Source organism: Dama dama, chromosome 26, assembly GCF_033118175.1.
Source record: "Dama dama isolate Ldn47 chromosome 26, ASM3311817v1, whole genome shotgun sequence".
Lineage (NCBI taxonomy): Eukaryota > Metazoa > Chordata > Mammalia > Artiodactyla > Cervidae > Dama > Dama dama.
The window spans coordinates 12292357-12317405 of NC_083706.1; positions in this window are offsets into that span (position 1 = coordinate 12292357).

The window sequence follows — 25049 nt, forward strand, 5'->3', positions numbered from 1 at the left end:
GCTCTTCATATTTTTCACACCTTTTCAGGCTCTTCATGTTTTTGAACACCGGTTCATGCTCCTCCTATTTTTCAGACCGTATCATGCTCCTCATATTTTTCACACCTTTTGAAGCTCTTCATATTTTTCACAAGATTTCAGTCTCAGCATGTTTTTGAACACCGCTTCATGCTCCTCCTATTTTCAGACCGTTTCATGCTCCTCATGTATTTCACACCTTTTGAAGCTCTTCATATTTTTCACACCTTTTCAGGCTCTTCATGTGTTTGAACACCATTTCATGCTCCTCCTATTTTTCAGACCGTTTCATGCTCCTCATATTTTTGACATCTTTTGAAGCTCTTCATATTTCTCACAGCTTTTCAGGCTCTTCATGTTTTTGAACACCGCTTCATGCTCCTCCTATTTTTCAGACCGTTTCATGCTCATCTCATTTTTGACACCTTTTGAAGCTCTTCATATTTTTCAAACCTTTTGAAGCTCTTCATATTTTTCACACCTTTTCAGACTCTGCATGTTTTTGAACACCGCTTCATGCTCCTCCTGTTTTTCAGATCGTTTCATGCTCCTCATGTATTTCACACCTTTTGAAGCTCTTCATATTTGTCACACCTTTTCAGGCTCTTCATGTTTTTCAACACCGCTTCATGCTCCTCCTATTTTTCAGACCGTTTCATGATCCTCATATTTTTCACACTTTTTGAAGCTCTTCATATTTTTCACACATTTTAAGGCTCTTCATGTTTTTCAACATCGCTTCATGCTCCTCCTATTTTTCAGACCGTTTCAAGCTTCTCATGTATTTCACACCTTTTGAAGCTCGTCATATTTTGCACACGTTTTCCGGCTCTTCATGTTTTTTCACAACCACTTCATGCTCCTCCTATTTTTCAGACCGTATCATGCTCCTCATATTTTTCACCCCTTTTCAGGCTCTTCATGTTTTTGAACACCGCTTCATGTTCCTCCTATTTTTGAGACCGTTTCATGCTCCTCATGTATTTCCCACCTTTTGAAGCTCTTCATATTTGTCACACCTTTTCAGGCTCCTCATGTTTTTCAACACCACTTCATGCTCCTCCTATTTTTCAGACCGTTTCATGCTCCTCATATTTTTCACACCTTTTGAAGCTCTTCCTATTATTCACACCTTTTCAGGCTCTTCATGTTTTTGAACACCGGTTCATGCTCCTCCTATTTTTCAGACCGTATCATGCTCCTCATATTTTTCACACCTTTTGGAGCTCTTCATATTTTTCACACCTTTTCAGGCTCTTCAGGTTTTTCGACACCGGTTCATGCTCCTCATATTTTTCAGACCGTTTCATGCTTCTCATATTTTTCACACCTTTTGAAGCTCTTCATATATTTCACACCTGTTCAGGCTCTTTATTTTTTTCAACACTACATCATGCTCCTCCTATTTTTCAGACCGTTTCATGCTCATCTCATTTTTGACATCTTCTGAAGCTCTTCATATTTTTCATATTTTTGAAGCTCTTCATTTTTTTCACACCTTTTGAGCTCTTCATATTCTTCACATGTTTTCAGGCTCTTCATGTATTTCAATAACGCTTCTTACTTCTCCTATTTTTCAGACCGTATCATGCTCCTCATATTTTTGACACCTTTTCAAGCTCTTCATATTTTTCACACCTTTTCAGGCTCTTCATGTTTTTGAACACCGGTTCATGCTCCTCCTATTTTTCAGACCGTATCATGCTCCTCATATTTTTCACACCTTTTGAAGCTCTTCATATTTTTCACAAGATTTCAGTCTCAGCATGTTTTTGAACACCGCTTCATGCTCCTCCTATTTTCAGACCGTTTCATGCTCCTCATGTATTTCACACCTTTTGAAGCTCTTCATATTTTTCACACCTTTTCAGGCTCTTCATGTGTTTGAACACCATTTCATGCTCCTCCTATTTTTCAGACCGTTTCATGCTCCTCATATTTTTGACATCTTTTGAAGCTCTTCATATTTCTCACAGCTTTTCAGGCTCTTCATGTTTTTGAACACCGCTTCATGCTCCTCCTATTTTTCAGACCGTTTCATGCTCATCTCATTTTTGACACCTTTTGAAGCTCTTCATATTTTTCAAACCTTTTGAAGCTCTTCATATTTTTCACACCTTTTCAGACTCTGCATGTTTTTGAACACCGCTTCATGCTCCTCCTGTTTTTCAGATCGTTTCATGCTCCTCATGTATTTCACACCTTTTGAAGCTCTTCATATTTGTCACACCTTTTCAGGCTCTTCATGTTTTTCAACACCGCTTCATGCTCCTCCTATTTTTCAGACCGTTTCATGATCCTCATATTTTTCACACTTTTTGAAGCTCTTCATATTTTTCACACATTTTAAGGCTCTTCATGTTTTTCAACATCGCTTCATGCTCCTCCTATTTTTCAGACCGTTTCAAGCTTCTCATGTATTTCACACCTTTTGAAGCTCGTCATATTTTGCACACGTTTTCCGGCTCTTCATGTTTTTTCACAACCACTTCATGCTCCTCCTATTTTTCAGACCGTATCATGCTCCTCATATTTTTCACACCTTTTCAGGCTCTTCATTATTTTCAACACAACTTCATGCTCCTCCCATTTTTCAGACCGTTTTTTACTCATCTCATTTTTGACACCTTTTGAAGCTGTTCATATTTTTCACACCTTTTGAAGCTCTTCATGTTTTTGAACACCGTTTCATGCTCCTCCTATTTTTCAGACCGTTTCATGCTCCTCATATATTTCACAACTTTTGAAGCTCTTCATATATTTCACACCTTTTCAGGAACTTCATGTTTTTCAATACCTCTTCATGATCCTCCTATTTTTAAGACCGTTTCATATTCCTCATATTTTTGACACCTTTTTAGGCTCTTCATGTTTTTTACACCTTTTCAGGCTCTTCATGTTTTTCAACACCGCTTCATGCTCCTCCTATTTTTCAGACCGTGTCATGCTCCTCCTATTTTTGACACATTTTGAAGCTCTTCATATTTTTCACACCTTTTGAAGCTCTTCATATTTTTCAAACCTTTACAGGCTCTTCATGTATTTCAACACCGCTTCATGCTCCTCCTATTTTTCAGACCGTGTCTTTCTCCTCTTATTTTTGACAAATTTTGAAGCTCTTCATATTTTTCACACCTTTTGAAGCTCTTCATATTTTTCAAACCTTTACAGGCTCTTCATGTATTTCAACACCGCTTCATGCTCCTCCAATTTTTCAGACAATTTCATGCTCGTCATATTTTTCAAACCTTTTAAAGCTCTTCATAATTTTCACACCTATTCATGCTCTTCATTTTTTACACACTGTTTCATGCTCCTCCTATTTTTCAGACCGCTTCATGCTCCTCATATTTTTCACACCTTTTGAAACTCTTCATATTTTTCACACTTTTTGAAGCTCTTCGTATTTTTCACAGTTTTCAGGCTCTTCATGCTTCTGAACACCGCTTCATGCTCCACCTATTTTTCAGACCGTTTCATGCTCTTCATATTTTTCACACCTTTTCAGGCTCTTCATATTTTTGAACACCTCTTCATGCTACTCCTATTTTTGATACCTTTTGAAGCTCTTCATATTTTTCACACCTTTTCAGGCTCTTCATGTTTTTCAACACGGCTTCATGCTACTCCTATTTTTGATACCTTTTGAAGCTCCTCATATTCTTCAAACCATTTCATGCTCTTCTTTTTTTTCATCACCGCTTCATGCTCCTCTTATTTTTCAGACCGTTTCATGCTCCTCATATTTTGACACCTTTTAACCTGTTCATATTTTACACATTTTCAGGCTCTTCAAGTTTTTCAACACCGTTTCATGCTACTACTATTTTTGATACCTTTTGAAGCTCCTTATATTCTTCAAACCATTTCATGCTCTTCTATTTTTTCATCACCGCTTCATGCTCCTCCTATTTTTCAGACCGTTTCATGCTCCTCCTATTTTGAGACCGTTTCATGCTCCTCATATTTTTCACACCTTTAGAAGCTCTTCGTATTTTTCTCACCTTTTCAGGCTCTTCATGTTTTTCAACACCGCTTCATGATCCTCCTATTTTTCTGACAGTTTCATGCTCCTCATATTTTTCATCCTTTTTGAAGCTCTTCATATTTTTCACACCTTTAGAAGCTCTTCGTATTTTTCTCACCTTTTCAGGCTCTTCATGTTTTTGAACACCACTTCATGCTCCTCCGATTTTCAGACCGTTTCATGCTCCTCATACTTTTGACACCTTTAGAAGCTCTTCATATTTTTCACACCTTTTCAGGCTCTTCATGTTTTTCAACACCGCTTCATGCTCCTCTTCTTTTTCAGACCGTTTCAGGCTCCTCATATTTTTGACACCTTTTTAAGCTCTTCATGTTTTTCACACATTTTCAGGCTCTTCATGTATTTCAACACCGCTTCATGCTCCTCCTATTTTTTAGAACGTTTCATGCTCCTCATATTCTTGACACCTTTTGAAGCTCTTCATATTTTTCTCACCCTTTGAAGCTCTTCATATTTTTCATATTTTTGAAGCTCTTCATATTTTCACAACTTTTCAGGCTCTTCATGTTTTTGAACACCACTTCATGCTCCTTCTATTTTTCAGAGAGTTTCATGCTCCTCATGTATTTCACACCTTTTGAAGCTTTTCATATTTTTCACTCTTTTTCAGGCTCTTCATGTTTTTCAACACCACTTCATTCTTCTCCTATTTTTCAGCCCGTTTCATGCTCCTCATGTCTTTCACACCTTTTGAAGCTCTTCACATTTTTCACACCTTTTCAGGCTCTTCATGTTTTTGATCACCATTTCATGCTCCTCCCATTTTTCAGACCGTTTCATGCTCCTCATATTTTTGACACCTTTTGAAGCTCTTCATATTTTTCACACCTTTTCAGACTCTTCATGTTTTTGAACACCGCTTCATGCTCCTCCTATTATTCAGACAGTTTCATGCTTCTCATATTTTTGACACCTTTTGAAGCTCTTCATATTTTTCACACCCTTTCAGGCTCTTAATGTTTTTCAACACCACTTCATGCTCCTCCTATTTTTCATACGTTTTCATGCTCCTCATATTTTTGACACCTTTTGAAGCTCTTCATATTGTTCACACCTTTTCAGGCTCTTCATGTTTTTGAACACCGTTTCATGTTCCTCGTATTTTTCAGGCCATTTCATGCTCGTCATGTATTTCACACTTTTGAAGCTCTTCATATTTTTCACACCTTTTCAGGATCTTCATGTTTTTCAACACCACTTCATGCTTCTCCTATTTTTCAGCCCGTTTCATGCTCCTCATATTTTTGACACCTTTTGAAGCTTTTCATATTTTTCACACCTTTTCAGGCTCTTCATGTTTTTGAACACCACTTCATGCTCCTTCTATTTTTCAGAGAGTTTCATGCTCCTCATGTATTTCACACGTTTTGAAGCTCTTCATATGTTTCACACCTTTTGAAGTTCTTCATATTTTTCACACCTTTTCAAGCTCTTCATATTTTTCACACCTTTTCAGGCTCTTCATGTTTTTCAACACCGCTTTATGCTTCTCCTATTTTTCAGACCGTTACTTGCTCCTCATATTTTTGACACCTTTAGAAGTTCTTCATATTTTTCACACCTTTTCAGGCTCTTCATATTTTTCAACACCGCTTCATGCTCCTCCTATTTTTCAGACCGATTCAAGGTCCTCATATTTTTGACACCTTTTGAAGCTTTTCATATTTTTCACACCTTTTCAGGCTCTTCATTTTTTTCAACAGTACTTCTTGCTCCTCCAATTTTTCAGACCGTTTCATGCTCATCTAATTTTTGACACCTTTTGAAGCTATGCATATTTTTCACAACTTTTCAGGCTCTTCATGTTTTTCAACACCACTGCATGCTCCTCGTATTTTTAAGACCGTTTCATGCTCCTCATACTTTTGACACCTTTAGAAGCTCTTCATATTTTTCACACCTTTTCAGGCCCTTCATGTTTTTCAACACCGCTTCATGCTCCTCTTCTTTTTCAGACCATTTCAGGCTCCTCATATTTTTGACACCTTTTTAAGCTCTTCATGTTTTTCACACATTTTCAGGCTCTTCATGTATTTCAACACCGCTTCATGCTCCTCCTATTTTTCAGAACGTTTCATGCTCCTCATATTTTTGACACCTTTTGAAGCTCTTCATATTTTTCTCACCCTTTGAAGCTCTTCATATTTTTCATATTTTTGAAGCTCTTCATATTTTCACAACTTTTCAGGCTCTTCATGTTTTTGAACACCACTTCATGCTCCTTCTATTTTTCAGAGAGTTTCATGCTCCTCATGTATTTCACACCTTTTGAAGCTTTTCATATTTTTCACTCTTTTTCAGGCTCTTCATGTTTTTCAACACCACTTCATTCTTCTCCTATTTTTCAGCCCGTTTCATGCTCCTCATGTCTTTCACACCTTTTGAAGCTCTTCACATTTTTCACACCTTTTCAGGCTCTTCATGTTTTTGATCACCATTTCATGCTCCTCCCATTTTTCAGACCGTTTCATGCTCCTCATATTTTTGACACCTTTTGAAGCTCTTCATATTTTTCACACCTTTTCAGACTCTTCAGGTTTTTGAACACCGCTTCATGCTCCTCCTATTATTCAGACAGTTTCATGCTTCTCATATTTTTGACACCTTTTGAAGCTCTTCATATTTTTCACACCCTTTCAGGCTCTTAATGTTTTTCAACACCACTTCATGCTCCTCCTATTTTCATACGTTTTCATGCTCCTCATATTTTTGACACCTTTTGAAGCTCTTCATATTGTTCACACCTTTTCAGGCTCTTCATGTTTTTGAACACCGTTTCATGTTCCTCGTATTTTTCAGGCCATTTCATGCTCGTCATGTATTTCACACTTTTGAAGCTCTTCATATTTTTCACACCTTTTCAGGATCTTCATGTTTTTCAACACCACTTCATGCTTCTCCTATTTTTCAGCCCGTTTCATGCTCCTCATATTTTTGACACCTTTTGAAGCTTTTCATATTTTTCACACCTTTTCAGGCTCTTCATGTTTTTGAACACCACTTCATGCTCCTTCTATTTTTCAGAGAGTTTCATGCTCCTCATGTATTTCACACGTTTTGAAGCTCTTCATATGTTTCACACCTTTTGAAGTTCTTCATATTTTTCACACCTTTTCAAGCTCTTCATATTTTTCACACCTTTTCAGGCTCTTCATGTTTTTCAACACCGCTTTATGCTTCTCCTATTTTTCAGACCGTTACTTGCTCCTCATATTTTTGACACCTTTAGAAGTTCTTCATATTTTTCACACCTTTTCAGGCTCTTCATATTTTTCAACACCGCTTCATGCTCCTCCTATTTTTCAGACCGTTTCAAGGTCCTCATATTTTTGACACCTTTTGAAGCTTTTCATATTTTTCACACCTTTTCAGGCTCTTCATTTTTTTCAACAGTACTTCTTGCTCCTCCAATTTTTCAGACCGTTTCATGCTCATCTAATTTTTGACACCTTTTGAAGCTATGCATATTTTTCACAACTTTTCAGGCTCTTCATGTTTTTCAACACCACTGCATGCTCCTCGTATTTTTAAGACCGTTTCATGCTCCTCATACTTTTGACACCTTTAGAAGCTCTTCATATTTTTCACACCTTTTCAGGCTCTTCATGTTTTTCAACACCGCTTCATGCTCCTCTTCTTTTTCAGACCGTTTCAGGCTCCTCATATTTTTGACACCTTTTTAAGCTCTTCATGTTTTTCACACATTTTCAGGCTCTTCATGTATTTCAACACCGCTTCATGCTCCTCCTATTTTTCAGAACGTTTCATGCTCCTCATATTTTTGACACCTTTTGAAGCTCTTCATATTTTTCTCACCCTTTGAAGCTCTTCATATTTTTCATATTTTTGAAGCTCTTCATATTTTCACAACTTTTCAGGCTCTTCATGTTTTTGAACACCACTTCATGCTCCTTCTATTTTTCAGAGAGTTTCATGCTCCTCATGTATTTCACACCTTTTGAAGCTTTTCATATTTTTCACTCTTTTTCAGGCTCTTCATGTTTTTCAACACCACTTCATTCTTCTCCTATTTTTCAGCCCGTTTCATGCTCCTCATGTCTTTCACACCTTTTGAAGCTCTTCACATTTTTCACACCTTTTCAGGCTCTTCATGTTTTTGATCACCATTTCATGCTCCTCCCATTTTTCAGACCGTTTCATGCTCCTCATATTTTTGACACCTTTTGAAGCTCTTCATATTTTTCACACCTTTTCAGACTCTTCATGTTTTTGAACACCGCTTCATGCTCCTCCTATTATTCAGACAGTTTCATGCTTCTCATATTTTTGACACCTTTTGAAGCTCTTCATATTTTTCACACCCTTTCAGGCTCTTAATGTTTTTCAACACCACTTCGTGCTCCTCCTATTTTTCATACGTTTTCATGCTCCTCATATTTTTGACACCTTTTGAAGCTCTTCATATTGTTCACACCTTTTCAGGCTCTTCATGTTTTTGAACACCGTTTCATGTTCCTCGTATTTTTCAGGCCTTTTCATGCTCGTCATGTATTTCACACTTGTGAAGCTCTTCATATTTTTCACACCTTTTCAGGATCTTCATGTTTTTCAACACCACTTCATGCTTCTCCTATTTTTCAGCCCGTTTCATGCTCCTCATATTTTTGACACCTTTTGAAGCTTTTCATATTTTTCACACCTTTTCAGGCTCTTCATGTTTTTGAACACCACTTCATGCTCCTTCTATTTTTCAGAGAGTTTCATGCTCCTCATGTATTTCACACGTTTTGAAGCTCTTCATATGTTTCACACCTTTTGAAGTTCTTCATATTTTTCACACCTTTTCAAGCTCTTCAAATTTTTCACACCTTTTCAGGCTCTTCATGTTTTTCAACACCGCTTCATGCTCCTCCTATTTTTCAGACCGTTTCATGCTCCACACATTTTGAAACCTTTTGAAGCTCTTCATATTTTTCACACCTTTTCAGGCTCTCCATGTTTTTCATCACCGATTCATGCTCCTCCTATTTTGAGGCCGTTTCATGCTCCTCATATTTTTGACACCTTTTGAAGCTCTTCATATTTTTCACACCTTTTAGGCTCTTCATGTTTTTGAACAGCGCTTCATGCTCCTCATATTTTTCATACCGTTTCATGCTCCTCATATTTTTCACACCTTTTGAAGCTCTTCATATTTTTCATATTTTTGAAGCTCTTCATATTTTTCACACTTTCTCAGGCTCTTCATGTTTTTGAGCACACCTTCTTGCTCCTCCTATTTTTCAGACCGTTTCATGCTCCTCATGTATTTCACACCATTTGAAGCTCTTCATGTTTTTCACACCTTTTCAGTCTCTTCATGTATTTGAACACCATTTCATGCTCCTCCGATTTTTTAGACCATTTCATGCTCCTCATATTTTTGACACCTTTTGAAGCTCTTCATATTTTTCACACCTTTTCAGGCTCTTCATGTTTTTGAACACCGCTTCATGCTCCTCCAATTTTTCAGACCGTTTCATGTTTCTCATATTTTTGACACCTTTTGAAGCTCTTCATATTTTTCACACCTTTTGAAGCTCTTCATATTTTTCATATATTTGAAGCTCTTCATATTTTTCACACCATTTCAGGCTTTTCATGTATTTGAACACCGGTTCATGCTCCTCCTATTTTTCAGACCGTTTCGTGCTCCTCCTATTTTTCACTCCTTTTGAAGCTCTTCACATTTTTCACACCTTTTCAGTCTCTACATGTTTTTGAACACCGCTTCATGCTCCTCCTATTTCTCAGACCATTTCATGCTCCTCATGTATTTCACACCTTTTGAAGCTCTTAGTATTTTGCACACATTTTCAGGCTTTTCATGTTTTTCACAACCACTTCATGCTCCTCATATTTTTCAGACCGTTTCATGCACATTTCATTTTTGACTCCTTTTGAAGCTCTTCATATTTTTCACGCCATTTTCAGGCTCTTCATGTTTTTCAACACCGCTTTATGATCCTCCTATTTTTCAGACCGTTTCATATTCCTCATATTTTTGACATTTTTTGAGGCTCTTCATATTTTTCACAACTTTTCAGGCTCTTCATGTTTTTGAACACCGTTTCATGCTCCTCCTATTTTTCTGACCGTTTCATGCACATCTCATTTTTGACACTTTTTGAAGCCTTTGATATTTTTCACACCATTTTAGGCTCTTCATGTTTTTGAACACCGTTTCATGCTCCTCCTATTTTTCAGACCGTTTCATGCTCCTCTTATGTTTGACACCTTTTGAAGCTCTTCATATTTTTCACACCTTTTCACGCTCTTCATGTTTTTGAACACCGCTTCATGCTCCGCCTATTTTTCAGACCGTTTCATGCTCCTCATATTTTTGACACCTTTTGAAGCTCTTCATATTTTTCACACCTTTTGAAGCTCTTCATATTTTTCATATTTTTGAAGCTCTTCATATTTTTCACACCTTTTCAGGCTTTTCATGTATTTGAACACCGGTTCATATTCCTCCTATTTTTCAGACCGTTTCATGCTCCTCCTATTTTTCACTCCTTTTGAAGCTCTTCATATTTTTCACACCTTTTCAGTCTCTACATGTTTTTGAACACCGCTTCATGCTCCTCCTATTTCTCAGACCATTTCATGCTCCTCATGTATTTCACACCTTTTGAAGCTCTTCGTATTTTGCACACATTTTCAGGCTTTTCATGTTTTTCACAACCACTTCATGCTCCTCATATTTTTCAGACCGTTTCATGCACATTTCATTTTTGACTCCTTTTGAAGCTCTTCATATTTTTCACACCATTTTCAGGCTCTTCATGTTTTTCAACACCGCTTTATGATCCTCCTATTTTTCAGACCGTTTCATATTCCTCATATTTTTGACATTTTTTGAGGCTCTTCATATTTTTCACACCTTTTCAGGCTCTTCATGTTTTTGAACACCGTTTCATGCTCCTCCTATTTTTCAGACCGTTTCATGCACATCTCATTTTTGACACCTTTTGAAGCTCTTGATATTTTTCACACCATTTTCAGGCTCTTCATGTTTTTCAACACCGCTTTATGATCCTCCTATTTTTCAGACCGTTTCATGCTCCTCATATATTTGACACCTTTTGAAGCTCTTCGTATTTTTCATAACTTTTCAGGCTCTTCATATTTTTCACACATTTTCAAGCTGTTCATGTTTTTGAACACGGCTTCATGCTCCTCCAATTTTTCAGACCATTTCATGTTCCTCATATTTTTGACACCTTTTGAAGCTCTTCATTCTTTTCACACCTTTTGAAGCTCTTCATATTTTTCACACCTTTTGAATCTCTTCATATTTTTCACACGTTTTCAGGCTCTTTATCTATTTCAACACCGCTTCATGCTGCTTCTATTTTTCAGACCGTTTAATGCTCCTCATATTTTTGACGCCTTTTGAAGCTCTTCATATTTTTCACATCTTTTCAGGCTCTTCATGTTTTTGAACACCGTTTCATGCTCCTCGTATTTTTCAGACCGTTTCATTCTCCTCATACATTTGACACCTTTTGAAGGTCTTCATATATTCCACACCTTTTCAGACTCTTCATGTTTTTGAACACCGCTTCATGCTCCTCTTATTTTTCAGACCGTTTCAGTCTCCTCATATTTTTGATACCTTTTGAAACTCTTCATATTTCTCACACCTTTTCAGGCTCTTCAGGTTTTTCAAAACCACTTCATGCTCCTCCTATTTTTCAGACCCTTTCATGCTCATCTCTTTTTGACACATTTTGAAGCTCTTCATATTTTTCACACCTTTTGAAGTTCTTCATATTTTTCACACCTTTTCAGGGTCTCCATGTTTATGAACACCGCTTCATGCTCCTCCTATTATTCAGACCGTTACATGCTCCTCATATTTTTCACACCTTTTGAAGTTCTTCATATTTTTCACACCTTTTCAGGTTCTTCATGTTTTTCAAACCCGCTTCTTGCTCCTCCTATTTTTCAGACCGTATCATGCTCCTCATATTTTTGACACGTTTTGAAGCTCGTCATATTTTTCACACCTTTTCAGGCTCTTCAGGTTTTTGAACACCGTTTCATGCTCCTCCGATTTTTCAGACCGTTTCATGCTACTCATTTTTTTGAGACCTTTTGAAGCTCTTCACTTTTTTCACACCTTTTCAGGCTCTTCATGTTTTTGAATACCGCTTCATGCTCCTCCAATTTTTCAGACCGTTTCATGCTCTTCATATTTTTGATTTCTTTTGAAAGTCTGCATATTTTTCACACCTTTTTAGGCTCTTCATTTTTTTGAACACCACTTCATGCTCCTCCCATTTTTCAGACAGTTTCATGCTCATCTCATTTTTGACACCTTTTGAAGCTCTTCATATTTTTCACACCTTTTGAAGATCTTCATATTTTCACACGTTTTCAGGCTCTTCATGTTTTTCAACATCTTTTCATGCTCCTCCTATTTTTCAGACCGTTTCATGCTCCTCATGTATTTCACACCTTTTGAAGCTCTTCGTATTTTGCACACATTTTCAGGCTTTTCATGTTTTTCACAACCACTTCATGCTCCTCATATTTTTCAGACCTTTTCATTCACATTTCATTTTTGACTCCTTTTGAAGCTCTTCATATTTTTCACACCATTTTCAGGCTCTTCATGTTTTTCAACACCGCTTTATGATCCTCCTATTTTTCAGACCGTTTCATATTCCTCATATTTTTGACATTTTTTGAGGCTCTTCATATTTTTCACACCTTTTCAGGCTCTTCATGTTTTTGAACACCGTTTCATGCTCCTCCTATTTTTCAGACCGTTTCATGCTCATCTCATTTTTGACACCTTTTGAAGCTCTTCATATTTTTCACACCTTTTCAGACTCTGCATGTTTTTGAACACCGCTTCATGCTCCTCCTATTTTTCAGATCGTTTCATGCTCCTCATGTATTTCACACCTTTTGAAGCTCTTCATATTTGTCACACCTTTTCAGGCTCTTCATGTTTTTCAACACCGCTTCATGCTCCTCCTATTTTTCAGACCGTTTCATGATCCTCATATTTTTCACACTTTTTGAAGCTCTTCATATTTTTCACACATTTTAAGGCTCTTCATGTTTTTCAACATCGCTTCATGCTCCTCCTATTTTTCAGACCGTTTCAAGCTTCTCATGTATTTCACACCTTTTGAAGCTCGTCATATTTTGCACACGTTTTCAGGCTCTTCATGTTTTTTCACAACCACTTCATGCTCCTCCTATTTTTCAGACCGTATCATGCTCCTCATATTTTTCACACCTTTTCAGGCTCTTCATTATTTTCAACACAACTTCATGCTCCTCCCATTTTTCAGACCGTTTTTTACTCATCTCATTTTTGACACCTTTTGAAGCTGTTCATATTTTTCACACCTTTTGAAGCTCTTCATGTTTTTGAACACCGTTTCATGCTCCTCCTATTTTTCAGACCGTTTCATGCTCCTCATATATTTCACAACTTTTGAAGCTCTTCATATATTTCACACCTTTTCAGGAACTTCATGTTTTTCAACACCTCTTCATGATCCTCCTATTTTTAAGACCGTTTCATATTCCTCATATTTTTGACACCTTTTTAGGCTCTTCATGTTTTTTACACGTTTTCAGGCTCTTCATGTTTTTCAACACCGCTTCATGCTCCTCCTATTTTTCAGACCGTGTCATGCTCCTCCTATTTTTGACACATTTTGAAGCTCTTCATATTTTTCACACCTTTTGAAGCTCTTCATATTTTTCAAACCTTTACAGGCTCTTCATGTATTTCAACACCGCTTCATGCTCCTCCTATTTTTCAGACCGTGTCTTTCTCCTCTTATTTTTGACACCTTTTGAAGCTCTTCATATTTTTCACACCTTTTGAAGCTCTTCATATTTTTCAAACCTTTACAGGCTCTTCATGTATTTCAACACCGCTTCATGCTCCTCCAATTTTTCAGACAATTTCATGCTCGTCATATTTTTCAAACCTTTTAAAGCTCTTCATAATTTTCACACCTATTCATGCTCTTCATTTTTTACACACTGTTTCATGCTCCTCCTATTTTTCAGACCGTTTCATGCTCCTCATATTTTTCACACCTTTTGAAACTCTTCATATTTTTCACACTTTTTGAAGCTCTTCATATTTTTCACAGTTTTCAGGCTCTTCATGCTTCTGAACACCGCTTCATGCTCCACCTATTTTTCAGACCGTTTCATGCTCTTCATATTTTTCACACCTTTTCAGGCTCTTCATATTTTTGAACACCTCTTCATGCTACTCCTATTTTTGATACCTTTTGAAGCTCTTCATATTTTTCACACCTTTTCAGGCTCTTCATGTTTTTCAACACGGCTTCATGCTACTCCTATTTTTGATACCTTTTGAAGCTCCTCATATTCTTCAAACCATTTCATGCTCTTCTTTTTTTTCATCACCGCTTCATGCTCCTCCTATTTTTCAGACCGTTTCATGCTCCTCATATTTTGACACCTTTTAACCTGTTCATATTTTACACATTTTCAGGCTCTTCAAGTTTTTCAACACCGTTTCATGCTACTACTATTTTTGATACCTTTTGAAGCTCCTTATATTCTTCAAACCATTTCATGCTCTTCTATTTTTTCATCACCGCTTCATGCTCCTCCTATTTTTCAGACCGTTTCATGCTCTTCCTATTTTGAGACCGTTTCATGCTCCTCATATTTTTCACACCTTTAGAAGCTCTTCGTATTTTTCTCACCTTTTCAGGCTCTTCATGTTTTTCAACACCGCTTCATGATCCTCCTATTTTTCTGACAGTTTCATGCTCCTCATATTTTTCATCCTTTTTGAAGCTCTTCATATTTTTCACACCTTTAGAAGCTCTTCGTATTTTTCTCACCTTTTCAGGCTCTTCATGTTTTTGAACACCACTTCATGCTCCTCCAATTTTCAGACCATTTCATGCTCCTCATATTTTTGACACGTTTTGAAGCTCCTCATATGTTTCACACATTTTGAAGGTCTTTATATATTTCACACCATTTCAGGATCTTCATGTGTTTCAACACCACTTCATGCTCCTCCTATTTTTCAGACCGTTTCATGCTCCTCATAATTTTGACACCTTTTGAAGCTCTTTATAATTTTCACACCTTTTCAAGCTCTTCATGTTTTTCAACACCACTTCATGCTCCTCCAATTTTTCAGGCCGTTTCATTGTCCTCATATATTTGACACCTTTAGAAGATCTTCATATTTTTCACACATTTTCAGGCTCTGCATGTTTTTCAACATCGCTTCATGACCCTCCTATTTTTTAGACCGTTTCAGGCTCCTCATATTTTTGACACCTTTAGAAGCTCTTCATATTTTTCACACCTTTTCAGGCTCTTCATTTTTTTCAACACCGCTTCATGCTCCTCCTATTTTTCAGACCGTTTCATGCTCCTCATAATTTTGACACTTTTTGAAGCTCCTCATATTTTTCACACGTTTTGAAGGTGTTCATATATTTCACACCATTTCAGGCTCTTCATGTTTTTCAACACCACTTCATGCTCCTCCAATTTTTCAGTCCGTTTCATGCTCATCTAATTTTTGACAACTTTTGAAGCTCTTCATATTTTTCACATTTTTGAAGCTCTTCATATTTCTCACACCTTTTCAGGCTCTTCATGTTTTTCAACACTGATTCATGCTCCTCCTATTTTTCAGACCGTTTCATGCTCCTCATAATTTTGACACTTTTTGAAGCTCCTCATATTTTTCACACGTTTTGAAGGTGTTCATATATTTCACACCATTTCAGGCTCTTCATGTTTTTCAACACCACTTAATGCACCTCCTATTTTTCAGACCGTTTCATGCTCATCTAATTTTTGACAACTTTTGAAGCTCTTCATATTTTTCACACCTTTTCAGGCTCTTCATTTTTTTCAACACCTCTTCATGCTCCTCGTATTTTTCAACACTGCTTCATGCTCCTCCTATTTTTCAGACCGTTTCATGCTCCTCATAATTTTGACACTTTTTGAAGCTCCTCATATTTTTCACACGTTTTGAAGGTCTTCATATATTTCACACCATTTCAGGCTCTTCATGTTTTTCAACAACACTTCATGCTCCTCCTATTTTTCAGACCGTTTCATGCTCATCTAATTTTTGACAACTTTTGAAGCTCTTCATATTTTTCACATTTTTGAAGCTCTTCATATTTCTCACACCTTTTCAGGCTCTTCATGTTTTTCAACACTGATTCATGCTCCTCCTATTTTTCAGACCGTTTCATGCTCATCTCTTTTTTGACACCTTTTGAAGCTGTTCATACTTTTCACACCTTTTCAGGATCTTCAGGTTTTTGATCACCGCTTCATGATCCTCCTATTTTTCAAACCATTTCATGCTCTTCATATTTTTGACAACTTTTGAAGCTCTTAATTTTTTTCACAACTTTTCAGGCTCTTCATGTTTTTCCACACCACTTCATGCTTCCCCTAATTTTCAGACCGTTTCATGCTCCTCATGTATTTCACACGTTTTGAAGCTCTTCATATTTTTCACACCTTTCAGGCTCTTCATGTTTTTCAACACCGTTTCATGCTGCTTCTATTTTTCAGACCGTTTCATGGTCCTCATATTTTTCACACCTTTTGAAGCTCTTCATATTTTTCACACCTTTTCAGGCTCTTCATGTTTTTGAACACATCTTCATGCTCCTCCTATTTTTCACACCGTTTCATGCTCCTCATATTTTGACACCTTTTGAAGCTCTTTATATTTTTCACAACTTTTCAGGCTCTTCATGTTTTTCAACACCGTTTCATGATCCTCCTATTGTTCAGACCGTTTCATGCTCATCTCATTTTTGACACCTCTTGAAGCTTTTCATATTTTTCACAACTTTTTAAGATCTTCATGTTTTTGAAAACCGCTTCATGCTCCTCCTATTTTTCAGAGAGTTTCATGCTCCTCTTGTATTTCACACGATTTGAAGCTCTTCATATTTTTCACACCTTTTCAGGCTCTTCAAATTTTTCACACCTTTTCAGGCTCTTCAAATTTTTCACACCTTTCCAGGCTCTTCAAATGTTTCACACCTTTTCAGGCTCTTCAAATTTTTCACACCTTTTCAGGCTCTTCATATATTTCACACCTTTTCAGGCTCTTCAAATTTTTCACACCTTTTCAGGCTCTTCAAATTTTTCCACACCACTTCATGCTTCTCCTATATTTCAGCCCGTTTCAAACTCCTCATGTATTTCACACCTTTTGAAGCTCTTCATATTTTTCACACCTTTTCAGGCTCTTCATGTTTTTGATCACCGTTTCATGCTCCTCCTATTTTTCAGACAATTTCATGCTCATCTCAATTTTGACACCTTTTGAAGCTCTTCATATATTTCACACCTTTTCAAGCTCTTCATATTTTTCACACCTTTTCAGGCTCTTCATGTTTTTCAACACCGCTTTATGCTTCTCCTATTTTTCAGACCGTTACATGCTCCTCATATTTTTGACACCTTTAGAAGTTCTTCATATTTTTCACACCTTTTTCGGCTCTTCATATTTTTCAACACCGCTTCATGCTCCTCCTATTTTTCAGACCGTTTCAAGGTCCTCATATTTTTGACACCTTTTGAAGCTTTTCATATTTTTCACACCTTTTCAGGCTCTTCATTTTTTTCAACAGTACTTCTTGCTCCTCCAATTTTTCAGACCGTTTCATGCTCATCTAATTTTTGACACCTTTTGAAGCTATGCATATTTTTCACAACTTTTCAGGCTCTTCATGTTTTTCAACACCACTGCATGCTCCTCGTATTTTTAAGACCGTTTCATGCTCCTCATATTTTTGACACCTTTAGAAGCTCTTCATATTTTTCACACCTTTTCAGGCTCTTCATGTTTTTCAACACCGCTTCATGCTCCTCTTCTTTTTCAGACCATTTCAGGCTCCTCATATTTTTGACACCTTTTTAAGCTCTTCATGTTTTTCACACATTTTCAGGCTCTTCATGTATTTCAACACCGCTTCATGCTCCTCCTATTTTTCAGAACGTTTCATGCTCCTCATATTTTGGACACCTTTTGAAGCTCTTCATATTTTTCTCACCCTTTGAAGCTCTTCATATTTTTCATATTTTTGAAGCTCTTCATATTTTCACAACTTTTCAGGCTCTTCATGTTTTTGAACACCACTTCATGCTCCTTCTATTTTTCAGAGAGTTTCATGCTCCTCATGTATTTCACACCTTTTGAAGCTTTTCATATTTTTCACACTTTTTCAGGCTCTTCATGTTTTTCAACACCACTTCATTCTTCTCCTATTTTTCAGTCCGTTTCATGCTCCTCATGTCTTTCACACCTTTTGAAGCTCTTCACATTTTTCACACCTTTTCAGGCTCTTCATGTTTTTGATCACCATTTCATGCTCCTCCCATTTTTCAGACCGTTTCATGCTCCTCATATTTTTGACACCTTTTGAAGCTGTTCATATTTTTCACACCTTTTCAGACTCTTCATGTTTTTGAACACCGCTTCATGCTCCTCCTATTATTCAGACAGTTTCATGCTTCTCATATTTTTGACACCTTTTGAAGCTCTTCATATTTTTCACACCCTTTCAGGCTCTTAATGTTTTTCAACACCACTTCATGCTCCTCCTATTTTTCATACGTTTTCATGCTCCTCATATTTTTGACACCTTTTGAAGCTCTTCATATTGTCCACACCTTTTCAGGCTCTTCATGTTTTTGAACACCGTTTCATGTTCCTCGTATTTTTCAGGCCATTTCATGCTCGTCATGTATTTCACACTTTTGAAGCTCTTCATATTTTTCACACCTTTTCAGGATCTTCATGTTTTTCAACACCACTTCATGCTTCTCCTATTTTTCACACCTTTTCAGGCTCTTCATATTTTTCAACACCGCTTCATTCTCCTCCTATTTTTCAGACCGTTTCAAGGTCCTCATATTTTTGACACCTTTTGAAGCTTTTCATATTTTTCACACCTTTTCAGGCTCTTCATTTTTTTCAACAGTACTTCTTGCTCCTCCAATATTTCAGACCGTTTCATGCTCATCTAATTTTTGACACCTTTTGAAGCTATGCATATTTTTCACAACTTTTCAGGCTCTTCATATTTTTCAACACCACTGCATGCTCCTCGTATTTTTAAGACCGTTTCATGCTCCTCATACTTTTGACACCTTTAGAAGCTCTTCATATTTTTCACAACTTTTCAGGCTCTTCATGTTTTTCAACACCGCTTCATGCTCCTCTTCTTTTTCAGACCGTTTCAGGCTCCTCATATTTTTGACACCTTTTTAAGCTCTTCATGTTTTTCACACATTTTCAGGCTCTTCATGTATTTCAACACCGCTTCATGCTCCTCCTATTTTTCAGACCGTTTCATGCTCCACACATTTTGAAACCTTTTGAAGCTCTTCATATTTTTCACACCTTTTCAGGCTCTCCATGTTTTTCATCACCGATTCATGCTCCTCCTATTTTTGAGGCCGTTTCATGCTCCTCATATTTTTGACACCTTTTGAAGCTCTTCATATTTTTCACACCTTTTAGGCTCTTCATGTTTTTGAACAGCGCTTCATGCTCCTCATATTTTTCAGACCGTTTCATGCTCCTCATATTTTTCACACCTTTTGAAGCTCTTCATATTTTTCATATTTTTGAAGCTGTTCATATTTTTCACACTTTTTCAGGCTCTTCATGTTTTTGAGCACACCTTCTTGCTCCTCCTATTTTTCAGACATTTTCATGCTCCTCATGTATTTCACACCATTTGAAGCTCTTCATGTTTTTCACACCTTTTCAGTCTCTTCATGTGTTGAACACCATTTCATGCTCCTCCGATTTTTTAGACCATTTCATGCTCCTCATATTTTTGACACCTTTTGAAGCTCTTCATATTTTTCACACCTTTTCAGGCTCTTCATGTTTTTGAACACCGCTTCATGCTCCTCCAATTTTTCAGACCGTTTCATGTTTCTCATATTTTTGACACCTTTTGAAGCTCTTCATATTTTTCACACCTTTTGAAGCTCTTCATATTTTTCATATATTTGAAGCTCTTCATATTTTTCACACCATTTCAGGCTTTTCATGTATTTGAACACCGATTCATGCTCCTCCTATTTTTCAGACCGTTTCGTGCTCCTCCTATTTTTCACTCCTTTTGAAGCTCTTCACATTTTTCACACCTTTTCAGTCTCTACATGTTTTTGAACACCGCTTCATGCTCCTCCTATTTCTCAGACCATTTCATGCTCCTCATGTATTTCACACCTTTTGAAGCTCTTCGTATTTTGCACACATTTTCAGGCTTTTCATGTTTTTCACAACCACTTCATGCTCCTCATATTTTTCAGACCGTTTCATGCACATTTCATTTTTGACTCCTTTTGAAGCTCTTCATATTTTTCACACCATTTTCAGGCTCTTCATGTTTTTCAACACCGCTTTATGATCCTCCTATTTTTCAGACCGTTTCATATTCCTCATATTTTTGACATTTTTTGAGGCTCTTCATATTTTTCACACCTTTTCAGGCTCTTCATGTTTTTGAACACCGTTTCATGCTCCTCCTATTTTTCTGACCGTTTCATGCACATCTCATTTTTGACACTTTTTGAAGCCTTTGATATTTTTCACACCATTTTCAGGCTCTTCATGTTTTTCAACACCGCTTTATGATCCTCCTATTTTTCAGACCGTTTCCTGCTCCTCATATATTTGACACCTGTTGAAGTACTTCATATTTTTCACACCTTTTGAGGCTCTTCATGTTTTTGAACACCGTTTCATGCTCCTCCTATTTTTCTGACCGTTTCATGCACATCTCATTTTTGACACTTTTTGAAGCCTTTGATATTTTTCACACCATTTTCAGGCTCTTCATGTTTTTGAACACTGTTTCATGCTCCTCCTATTTTTCAGACCGTTTCATGCTCCTCTTATGTTTGACACATTTTGAAACTCTTCATATTTTTCACACCTTTTCACGCTCTTCATGTTTTTGAACACCGCTTCATGCTCCGCCTATTTTTCAGACCGTTTCATGCTCCTCATATTTTTGACACCTTTTGAAGCTCTTCATATTTTTCACACCCTTTCAGGCTCTTAATGTTTTTCAACACAACTTCATGCTCCTCCTATTTTTCAGACGTTTTCATGCTCCTCATATTTTTGACACCTTTAGAAACTCTTCATATCTTTCACACCTTTTCAGGCTCTTCATGTTTTGCCACACCGCTTCATGCTCCTCCTATTTTTCAGCCCGTTTCATGCTCCTCATGTATTTCACACCTTTTGAAGCTCTTCATATATTTCACACATTTTCAGGCTCTTCATTTTTTTCAACACCGCTTCATGCTCCTCCTATTTTTCAGACCGTTTCATGCTCCTCATATTTTTGACACCTTTTGAAGCTCTTCATATTTTTCACAGCTTTTCAGGCTCTTCATGTTTTTGAACACCGCTTCATGCTCCTCCAATTTTTCAGACCGTTTCATGTTTCTCATATTTTTGACACCTTTTGAAGCTCTTCATATTTTTCACACCTTTTGAAGCTCTTCATATTTTTCATATTTTTGAAGCTCTTCATATTTTTCACACCTTTTCAGGCTTTTCATGTATTTGAACACCGGTTCATGTTCCTCCTATTTTTCAGACCGTTTCATGCTCCTCCTATTTTTCACTCCTTTTGAAGCTCTTCATATTTTTCACACCTTTTCAGTCTCTACATGTTTTTGAACACCGCTTCATGCTCCTCCTATTTCTCAGACCATTTCATGCTCCTCATGTATTTCACACCTTTTGAAGCTCTTCGTATTTTGCACACATTTTCAGGCTTTTCATGTTTTTCACAACCACTTCATGCTCCTCATATATTTCAGACCGTTTCATGCACATTTCATTTTTGACTCCTTTTGAAGCTCTTCATATTTTTCACACCATTTTCAGGCTCTTCATGTTTTTCAACACCGCTTTATGATCCTCCTATTTTTCAGACCGTTTCATATTCCTCATATTTTTGACATTTTTTGAGGCTCTTCATATTTTTCACACCTTTTCAGGCTCTTCATGTTTTTGAACACCGTTTCATGCTCCTCCTATTTTTCAGACCGTTTCATGCACATCTCATTTTTGACATCTTTTGAAGCTCTTGATATTTTTCACACCATTTTCAGGCTCTTCATGTTTTTCAACAACGCTTTATGATCCTCCTATTTTTCAGACCGTTTCATGCTCCTCATATATTTGACACCTTTTGAAGCTCTTCGTATTTTTCATAACTTTTCAGGCTCTTCATATTCTTCACACATTTTCAAGCTGTTCATGTTTTTGAACACGGCTTCATGCTCCTCCTATTTTTCAGACCGTTTCAAGGTCCTCATATTTTTGACACCTTTTGAAGCTTTTCATATTTTTCACACCTTTTCAGGCTCTTCATTTTTTTCAACAGTACTTCTTGCTCCTCCAATTTTTCAGACCGTTTCATGCTCATCTAATTTTTGACACCTTTTGAAGCTATGCATATTTTTCACAACTTTTCAGGCTCTTCATGTTTTTCAACACCACTGCATGCTCCTCGTATTTTTAAGACCGTTTCATGCTCCTCATATTTTTGACACCTTTAGAAGCTCTTCATATTTTTCACACCTTTTCAGGCTCTTCATGTTTTTCAACACCGCTTCATGCTCCTCTTCTTTTTCAGACCATTTCAGGCTCCTCATATTTTTGACACCTTTTTAAGCTCTTCATGTTTTTCACACATTTTCAGGCTCTTCATGTATTTCAACACCGCTTCATGCTCCTCCTATTTTTCAGAACGTTTCATGCTCCTCATATTTTGGACACCTTTTGAAGCTCTTCATATTTTTCTCACCCTTTGAAGCTCTTCATATTTTTCATATTTTTGAAGCTCTTCATATTTTCACAACTTTTCAGGCTCTTCATGTTTTTGAACACCACTTCATGCTCCTTCTATTTTTCAGAGAGTTTCATGCTCCTCATGTCTTTCACACCTTTTGAAGCTTTTCATATTTTTCACACTTTTTCAGGCTCTTCATGTTTTTCAACACCACTTCATTCTTCTCCTATTTTTCAGTCCGTTTCATGCTCCTCATGTCTTTCACACCTTTTGAAGCTCTTCACATTTTTCACACCTTTTCAGGCTCTTCATGTTTTTGATCACCATTTCATGCTCCTCCCATTTTTCAGACCGTTTCATGCTCCTCATATTTTTGACACCTTTTGAAGCTCTTCATATTTTTCACACCTTTTCAGACTCTTCATGTTTTTGAACACCGCTTCATGCTCCTCCTATTATTCAGACAGTTTCATGCTTCTCATATTTTTGACACCTTTTGAAGCTCTTCATATTTTTCACACCCTTTCAGGCTCTTAATGTTTTTCAACACCACTTCATGCTCCTCCTATTTTTCATACGTTTTCATGCTCCTCATATTTTTGACACCTTTTGAAGCTCTTCATATTGTCCACACCTTTTCAGGCTCTTCATGTTTTTGAACACCGTTTCATGTTCCTCGTATTTTTCAGGCCATTTCATGCTCGTCATGTATTTCACACTTTTGAAGCTCTTCATATTTTTCACACATTTTCAGGATCTTCATGTTTTTCAACACCACTTCATGCTTCTCCTATTTTTCACACCTTTTCAGGCTCTTCATATTTTTCAACACCGCTTCATTCTCCTCCTATTTTTCAGACCGTTTCAAGGTCCTCATATTTTTGACACCTTTTGAAGCTTTTCATATTTTTCACACCTTTTCAGGCTCTTCATTTTTTTCAACAGTACTTCTTGCTCCTCCAATATTTCAGACCGTTTCATGCTCATCTAATTTTTGACACCTTTTGAAGCTATGCATATTTTTCACAACTTTTCAGGCTCTTCATATTTTTCAACACCACTGCATGCTCCTCGTATTTTTAAGACCGTTTCATGCTCCTCATACTTTTGACACCTTTAGAAGCTCTTCATATTTTTCACACCTTTTCAGGCTCTTCATGTTTTTCAACACCGCTTCATGCTCCTCTTCTTTTTCAGACCGTTTCAGGCTCCTCATATTTTTGACACCTTTTTAAGCTCTTCATGTTTTTCACACATTTTCAGGCTCTTCATGTATTTCAACACCGCTTCATGCTCCTCCTATTTTTCAGACCGTTTCATGCTCCACACATTTTGAAACCTTTTGAAGCTCTTCATATTTTTCACACCTTTTCAGGCTCTCCATGTTTTTCATCACCGATTCATGCTCCTCCTATTTTTGAGGCCGTTTCATGCTCCTCATATTTTTGACACCTTTTGAAGCTCTTCATATTTTTCACACCTTTTAGGCTCTTCATGTTTTTGAACAGCGCTTCATGCTCCTCATATTTTTCAGACCGTTTCATGCTCCTCATATTTTTCACACCTTTTGAAGCTCTTCATATTTTTCATATATTTGAAGCTCTTCATATTTTTCACACCATTTCAGGCTTTTCATGTATTTGAACACCGATTCATGCTCCTCCTATTTTTCAGACCGTTTCGTGCTCCTCCTATTTTTCACTCCTTTTGAAGCTCTTCACATTTTTCACACCTTTTCAGTCTCTACATGTTTTTGAACACCGCTTCATGCTCCTCCTATTTCTCAGACCATTTCATGCTCCTCATGTATTTCACACCTTTTGAAGCTCTTCGTATTTTGCACACATTTTCAGGCTTTTCATGTTTTTCACAACCACTTCATGCTCCTCATATTTTTCAGACCGTTTCATGCACATTTCATTTTTGACTCCTTTTGAAGCTCTTCATATTTTTCACACCATTTTCAGGCTCTTCATGTTTTTCAACACCGCTTTATGATCCTCCTATTTTTCAGACCGTTTCATATTCCTCATATTTTTGACATTTTTTGAGGCTCTTCATATTTTTCACACCTTTTCAGGCTCTTCATGTTTTTGAACACCGTTTCATGCTCCTCCTATTTTTCT